This window comes from Danio rerio, chromosome 1 (genome assembly GCF_049306965.1).
Source record: "Danio rerio strain Tuebingen ecotype United States chromosome 1, GRCz12tu, whole genome shotgun sequence".
Lineage (NCBI taxonomy): Eukaryota > Metazoa > Chordata > Actinopteri > Cypriniformes > Danionidae > Danio > Danio rerio.
In genome coordinates this window covers 24204028-24212349 of record NC_133176.1, presented here as the reverse complement: position 1 = coordinate 24212349, position 8322 = coordinate 24204028, and positions in this window count along the sequence as shown.

Sequence of the window (8322 nt, the reverse complement as noted above, 5' to 3'; positions counted from 1 at the left end):
ATGTCATATTGTGCAGTGACAGAGAACAAAAATCCAAAAAACAAAGTAACAAACAAAACAAACAAACCAGGAACTCAAACAGACTAAACTAGAACTAGACTTTAGCAACAGGATACAAACTGGAATAAGGAAACACATACCAACAGGGACGACAACGACCAACTGTCAAACAGAGGATGAATGGTTGAATATATAGTCCAGGTAATCAATGGTAAACGGAGACAGCTGTGGTTGCAAATTAGTGTATACGACAGACCGGGTGTGTGCGCGAAAGAATGTATGGAAATGTAGTTCTTAAGCCACTGTAGTTCGCTGGGAGTTGCTGGCGAACTACAGTGGCATCGGGTTGACAAACACAGTCATGACAAGACCTTTCTCAGATGTTGCTTTTGTACCAAATCATAATTACAGTAACCTGTTGACATCACCTCTTTCAAACGACATTATTTATTCAATTTACCCAATTGCTAGCCCTGAATTGCTCCTGTCCCAAATTTTTTTTGGAATGTGTTGCAGGTCTGAATGACAGGAAAGGATGTATATACAAATGAAATAAAGTTGACCAGACAAAACATGACGTTTTTTGTGTTTGTATGGTCTGCAAAGAAATACAAATTAAAGAAAAATGGAAATCACTACTTTCTTTTTTTATTTTTGCCTTTTCCATACTCTTCCAACTTTTTTGATTTGGGGTCGTATGTACACCAGGGAACATTCTCAGTTCTCAAAAATGTACACCAGGGCATATTTTCCCAGTGAGCATGTGTTGGTTATAAGTATGCATGGTAGAAGATAATAGGGTGATCACATCAGATTCTAAGGACAACTCCTGAAGCACTCTGCACAGTGTCATTTCAGCATACTTTAGCATCTGGATGATCTATGATAGATCTACATCTAGGGAGAACCATTGCTGTTTACTCCGTATTCATATTTCAATACACCTAGAAGAGTTTCCAAATTTTGATTTCGCCATTTGCCATGTTATTTGCCAAGTCTGATTTTCAAACTTGTTACAATGGACTCTTTGCACAATTGTATTTTAGATGGCCCTTGCATTTTCCAACATTACTGAGAATATAATGCACAAAGTTACTTCTTAATTACGTTGTTGTGGAATGACAAAGTGATTTGGTAAACTAGCCAAAATTATTTATGATTTATAATTTATTAATTATGATATTTACAATTAAATAATTATGATATGATATTACAACTAAATACATTTTAATAAATTTAAATTCGTATTTAGTATTTTTCTATAACATATAAAATTGGGTATACTAGTTTTTGGACATACTAGTTTTATTTTGTTAGATAAACTCCAGATTTGGCTTCAACATTGACTAATCGAATGTATATGTACAAATATAATACTGTATAGCTTCCTATTAAAAATATGAATTTAAAAGATTTGTGAGGGGTGCACATATATATGCTGAGCACTGTATATGACTGCTTACTAAAATATCATAAAAAATTATTAATAAAAGATCACTAATTTGATTGTACATATGCATATTTTCAATTATATATATAATATATATATAAACACGTGCAAATAGTTTACTTACATTCTAGAGCACGCAATTCGATGAAGAGATTTAAAAGCGACATGATAATGTTTGAATGGACACAAGAGGGCGACATTGTAGTGTGAATGATTTTTTTACAGCCTGGAATAAACCCTAATTAAGGTAGGCTATGCTGAAAGTCAGATTTGAAGGATTTCATGTAAAACGTTTAAATTGTTAAAGAGTTAATATTTATGGTATAAATGTCTCAGAAATTTTTAGCTCTTTTCTACCTACTGTGTTTATCTTTTCCTTTTCCTACGTCAGAATAATTGATGTAAAAAGTGTCATTATTTGAGTTTAACAGCTGTGTAGCACTTTGCAAACTGTTGTCAGTACATTTAATCTTTCTGAATTTAATTTTGTAATATTTTACTAGTCTAAACCCCTAAAATCCTTGCTTCAATACTGCAAGCTCTCAGCTGTGTCTTAATGAAGAATGACCTTTCTGGTGGATGATTCCGATGATCTTGCTTCATTGAACCAGTTTTCCCTTTCTCTGAGTATCTTTTTCTGTTTGCCTTTCACTCCTCTCTGTCCTTGAGGCTAAAGCCTTGAAGAGACAGCACAGCAGTGGGTACTGGGTGAGAAAAAGCTGTGTGTGTGTATAGGGCCAGTTTTGATAGACTAGGGGCTAAAGATTGACTTGGTTTACCCGACTGTGGTTTTTGAGAATATAAAAAGCTTCTCGAATGAGAACCCGGATGGTGCGTCAAGCTTGTAAATGTTATGCAATCTGTCCCCCGAAATCAGACAACCATGAAACAGAGACTAGGACAGACTGTACAGTGACATCAGGGAAACATTGGAACATGTATATAAGTAGCCTCCTCCTGGGAGCATGCGAATCATAGTGTGACACTAATGTATTATTATTATTATTTTTTTTAAAGAAATACAATAACAAAGCAGTTTCCTGTCTGAATATTTATTTCAACAGTGGTCTATAATCATTTAGTGGTGTTTACTTACACATTTGAATTTCATAAGGGGAGTTTTCTCTGTGCTCTGGCAAACTTTTTTATGTTTGCAAAAGTGACTATGCATGAATTAAAGGTGCTTGTCTTAAATTTCTTTTTGTTGTGCTGGTTTAAATTCTCTTCACATTCTAATAGTAATGATTAAAGTAAAAGATCTAAATATATTTATATGTATTTTTATATTCTGGGTAAGGCATAAGACTAAAAAAATGTTCATCCAATTAAAAATAGTCGGGCCGACAATTCCAATAATTCTAATAAGTAGCCTAAACTGTCTATCAACAAATGTAAATTTGCATGGTCACATAGATACAAATGACAGCAGTAAAAACAAATGCTCAATCAAAACTTTAAAAAAATCCTGAATCAATATTGCAGTTACTTTTTCACACTGGATGAAGGATGACACCATGGCTGAAGTACTTCTTTTAGACAATTAACGTTGTGTTTTAAAACTATTTTAGTCATGAAAAGCTGATGCAGAGAAAGATTGATGTGACTATTTTCAGTTTCAAAAGGTCCTTTTCAATAGTTCACACTAAGCTGATGATTAATTATAAAGCTCGTTTGACATACTGTCCTGGGAGAGAGCCCTGAGCTCATGAGATCCTCGAGCCCGGGGCTCCCTCCCATTGCAAGGCAAGAGGGGAGTTTGAGCTCAGGTAGGACTCGAGAACTTCCTTGCTGTAGTAGCTAATGATTGAGTGATCGCTGTTAAGTGATAACGACTTAATAGGAGCATGTCTATGGTGTCAATTTGGATTAATCAGTTAACTTAAGTTGCATGTTTTTGGATGGTGGGAGGAAACCGGCGAACCCGGGGGTAGCCCACATGAGGACGGGGAGAACGTGTAAACTCTGCACAGAAATGTCGGCTGGCTAGGTAAGGACTAAACCAGAGATGTACTTGCTGTGAGGAGACAGTGCTAACCACTGGGCTACCGTGCCACCCATTTTAGGAGGAGGAGTAGGGGGGAAGGGGGGATTCTACAAAATGAAGGTGACTGTGATATGGAAACTAAGATATTTTTATTGGTTTAGGAATCGTATGGTTGGTAAATCATAAATTGAATAATGCTGGGCCAACCGCAAGCAATCATAAGCAAATAATCCCCTCAAAATTAGTTTATAAATAAACTTTACTTATTCATTCATTCATTTTCTTGTCAGCTTAGTCCCTTTATTAATCCAGGGTTGCCACAGCGGAATGAACCGCCAACTTATCCAGCAAGTTTTTACACAGCAGATGCCCTTCCAGCCACAACCCATCTGTGGGAAACATCAGAACGTACAAACTCCACACAGAAACACTAACTGAGCCGAGGTTCGAACACGCGACCCCTCGACCTTCTTGCTGTGAGGCGACAGCACTACCTACTGCGCCACTACCTCGCCCCTAACCTTTACTTATTGGATCGATAATGTAGATTTTTATTTTGTTTAAAAACAAATCATAAGTAAATAATCGAGGTGTTCAAAAGAGTCATGAACACCTTCATTAGTTGGATCAGCTGTGTTTGATCAGGGTTGGAGCAAAACTGTGCAAAGCTGCGGCCCTCCACAAATTATGTTTGAGAGCTATGATCTAGTGCAGGGCTAGTCACTTGGCAGCCTGTGGGCCAAACTTGGCCAGCGAGGCAATTTGTTCCAGCCCTCCAAACACCAAGACATTAAAAATAAATTTAGTTCAGTCAAAAAAGGCTGCTATAGTTATGAAGTGACGTGCGTCTGTTCAATACAGCACAAGCTGCAGTTAAAGGGTGTGCATAACGAGAGTCACTTAAAAATAAGCGAGTGGCGCTGGCAGCCATAATATATAAGCAAAGTATTTTGGTGCATTTAAACAAAATAGATTTATTAAACAGATATATTTATTAAAATGATATTTTAATCACCAAACATATTCAGAAATGGAAAGATAATATAATTAAATTCAAAATATTGCAAAAAAAAGTTACAAACTACAAAATTTTAACAAAATGCTCTATGCTTTTTGTTTTTCTTGATTTTTGCTATTTTGAAAATATTGTCAAGCATCCTACAGAAAAAATAACTTAAATGTGAGATTTGTGGGGAGGTGTACTCATGCTGAGCACTGTACATGTAATCCCAATGGTTAAAAATATGTGAATGGCTATTTTGGCAATATTTTTGAAATATATGTTTCATATGGCATATATTTTATATGTGTGAAATCCAAATATAAACTTGCGTGCCATACATATAGTTTGAATATATTGCAATATATCAGATTTCTATTTGGAATAGCCAGTCCTAACTAAAATTTGTCAAATTTAACCGAATTTAAAATGAAAAAGTTCAAATGCAATACATTTAATTTAAATTAGTTAGTGAAGTGTTGATTAGTTGGAGAAGTGGATGTAGCATCATAAGTTGTTGTTAGTTCAGGAGCTGTTGTAGTTTCAGAAGCAGTTGGTTGCATTATCAGGTGCAGTAGTAATTGTTTCTACATTACTTGTTGAGGGTGTCTCTACAGTTGAGAATACCAATGAGGTGTGTGTGCCATCAAAAGTTGTTACAGTTGATGCCCCAGCAGCTGTTGTGGATTGAGCTTTAACTGTTGTTGCTGTATCAGGTGCCAAAGTCATTGTTTCTGCTTTACTTGTAAGGGTTGACTCAACAGTTGAGAATATGCACTCAAAATATTTGTTTTTGCTAATTCAAATGTACAACTTAATTTTTTATGTTCAATCCACATAAAATTGTTAAAAGTGTTAACTGAATCAATTTGTGTTGGGATCAACATGAATGAATTCAATAGAAGCCTGTTTTTTTTACAATGTGGATAAGGTGGAAGTAATTGTCCATATTTGACCCAAATTCAGATTGAAACAGCCCAGCATTTTATAGAGGGTAAATAAGACGTGTAGAATTGCACATTTGGCATTAAGCGCAAATATCCAGATCCATCTATCCAGTAGAATGTAGGACATATTGCTCGTTTTGGTGGCCATGGCTGGTTTGAACTGAAGTGAACAGGCAATGAGAACGCAAGCCTGTCTCCTTAAGGCAGAGGAAGCGTGCGAGATGGTTCACAGTCCAGAAAGCAAAAGGCTGCTCAATGGCTTGAATGAGTGACTATACGAGTGCTCTGACTCCAGAAGATAAGACAGTGAGAAAGATGCTAATTAAATCTAACCCCACCTTAGGGCTTTGTACTGACCTCATGTGTCAGTCAAGGAGGAATAGACATTGGGAGCCTGATTCACCATTTTCCATTATATAATGCTGTACTGGTCTGCGATGACTTGCCTGTACCAGAATACCAGATGATTCCCTTTGGACTTCACCTCAGATGACGCTGTGATTTGGTTGAATGCAAGGGATTTATGTTAACTAACACACACACACACACACACACACACACACACACACACACACACACACACACACACACACACACACACACACACACACACACAAAATATTCTGATGGACTTTTGTGAAAACAAAAATGGAAGAAATACTAAACTATTCAGTATGTTTCAGCACATTCTCAGTAAATGTTAGTTCAGGTAATCATCTTTTGTGGATGTCTGAATGTACTCAATCACATGAGTGTTTACATTACAAAAGCAATCAAATTGAATGAGATGAATTTGACTACCTGTGGAAGTGGTTAAAATTGGACAAGCTCAAAATGTTTGAGACCCTGTTTATACCATCATCAGATCCACAAAAATGTATCTTAAAGGGACAGTTCACCTACAAATATATATTTTTCTTCATTTATCCATCCACTTCCAAACCTGTTTTAGCTTCTTTCATCTGTGGAAGATATTCTGAAGAATGTTGATGACACACATATCTTTTTTCCTGCTATGGCTCTCAATGGAAATTTTTTCTTTCATTCATTCATTCATTCATTAATTCATTTATTCATTCATTTTTTTTTCAATTTAGTCCCTTTTAATCCGGGGACGCCACAGCGAAATGAACCACCAACTTATTCAGCACATTTTTACACAGCGGATGCCCCTCCAGCCGCAACCCATCTCTGGGAAAGAATTTTTTTTCATTCATTTATTTTCTTTTTAACTTAATCCCTTTATTAACCAGGGGTCGCCACAGTGGAATGAACCGCCAACTTATCCAGCATAGGTTTTATGTAGCATATGCCCTTCCAGCTGCAACCCATCACTGGGAAACACCCATACATTCATTTACACACATACACTACAGCCAATTTAAAAATTTAGCACATGTCTTATGGGCTGTGGGGGAAACCAGAGCACCGGGAGGAAACCCACGTGAGAACATCTAAACTCCACAGAGAGATGTCAACTGACCCAGCCAAGGCTCGATCTTGCAACCTTCACTGCGCCACCATCACGCCTGGACATTATTTGTTATAAATAACAACAAAAGAGTTTAGAACCCCTTGTGTGTGAGTAAAGGATGAGAAAATGTAAATTTTTTGGGTGAATTATCTTTAATATTAGAAGTAGACAGAGTCACTGTCCAATCTGGTCCAAGTCAACAACTGTTCTAACAGTCGACTAAATAAAGCAGGTTATTAAACAGCTGTAGCTCATAAACACTTCTAATTGCATTATAAAAGAAAAGCTAACGGATATCTTCTTTACATAATTCTCTGTTCTTCAAATGCTCAATGGGACAAAAGATACTGCCTTGACCTGCCAAGAAGTAGTTATTTAACCTTGTAAAGTCTACTCTATTGTATCTGATGCAAAAATTTTGAAGCCCACTAAACTCTCATAAATCAGTCAACTTGCTTTCACATGTGTGATAAAAAGTTTATATATTTTAGATAGCAAAATAGCTTTTACTATATATATATATATATATATATATATATATATATATATATATATATATATATATATATATATATATATATATATATATATATATATATATTTATTTATTTATTTATTTATAACAACTTGATTGTGTTTTGGAAAACCACGTTAAATTATGAGTTACAAATATGATACAAAATTTTAGTCTCTCATCCACCAGCTTGTTGCACTGCATTCCCTGTATTTCCTCCACGATTAAAACTGCACAATTTTAATTATAAAACCTGAGCATTTAAAAGACAAATTACTCTCATCAAAATCATGCATTTACCTTTTATTTAGATTAAAATGATTATGTGATATATATGCTTTACAGAGTTGCACTTATGACCTCATTAAAGTCCAAAGATTTAATTAAGAGCAGATTTTAGCCCTAAGGGTCAAATTTTTAGATTGAATGTGAAGTTTAATTATACGCTAATTTCAAGAGAATCATGTGCTAATGATTGACCACAGCTGGTCCTGCATTAGCAACGCAGGATTTACCAGTCAGATAATTCTGAACTTTATAAATAATCAAAGTTTCTTATCTTCGTCTTGAAGAATTCCCCCTTCCACCCTACTCCTCCCTCCTTTTCCTTGATGGTTAGCACTGTTGCCTCACAGCAAGAATGTCATTGGTTCAAATCCTTACTTGGCCAGTAGATGTTTCTGTGCAGAGTTTACATGTTCTCTCCTTGCTTGCATGGGTTTTCCCCGGGTTCTCCGGTTTCCTAGCACAATCCAAAGACATGTGGCATAGGTGAATTGATCAAACCAAATTGGCACCATTGATGAGCCTTACAAACTTGAGGAAGCCCCGGGCTTGAGGATCTTATGAGCTTAGGACTCTCTCCCAGGAGAGCATGCCAAACATGTTTTATTATTAATCATCAGCTAAATGTGAACTCTTAAAATAAAGACATTAAATGCAATATTCAGTTT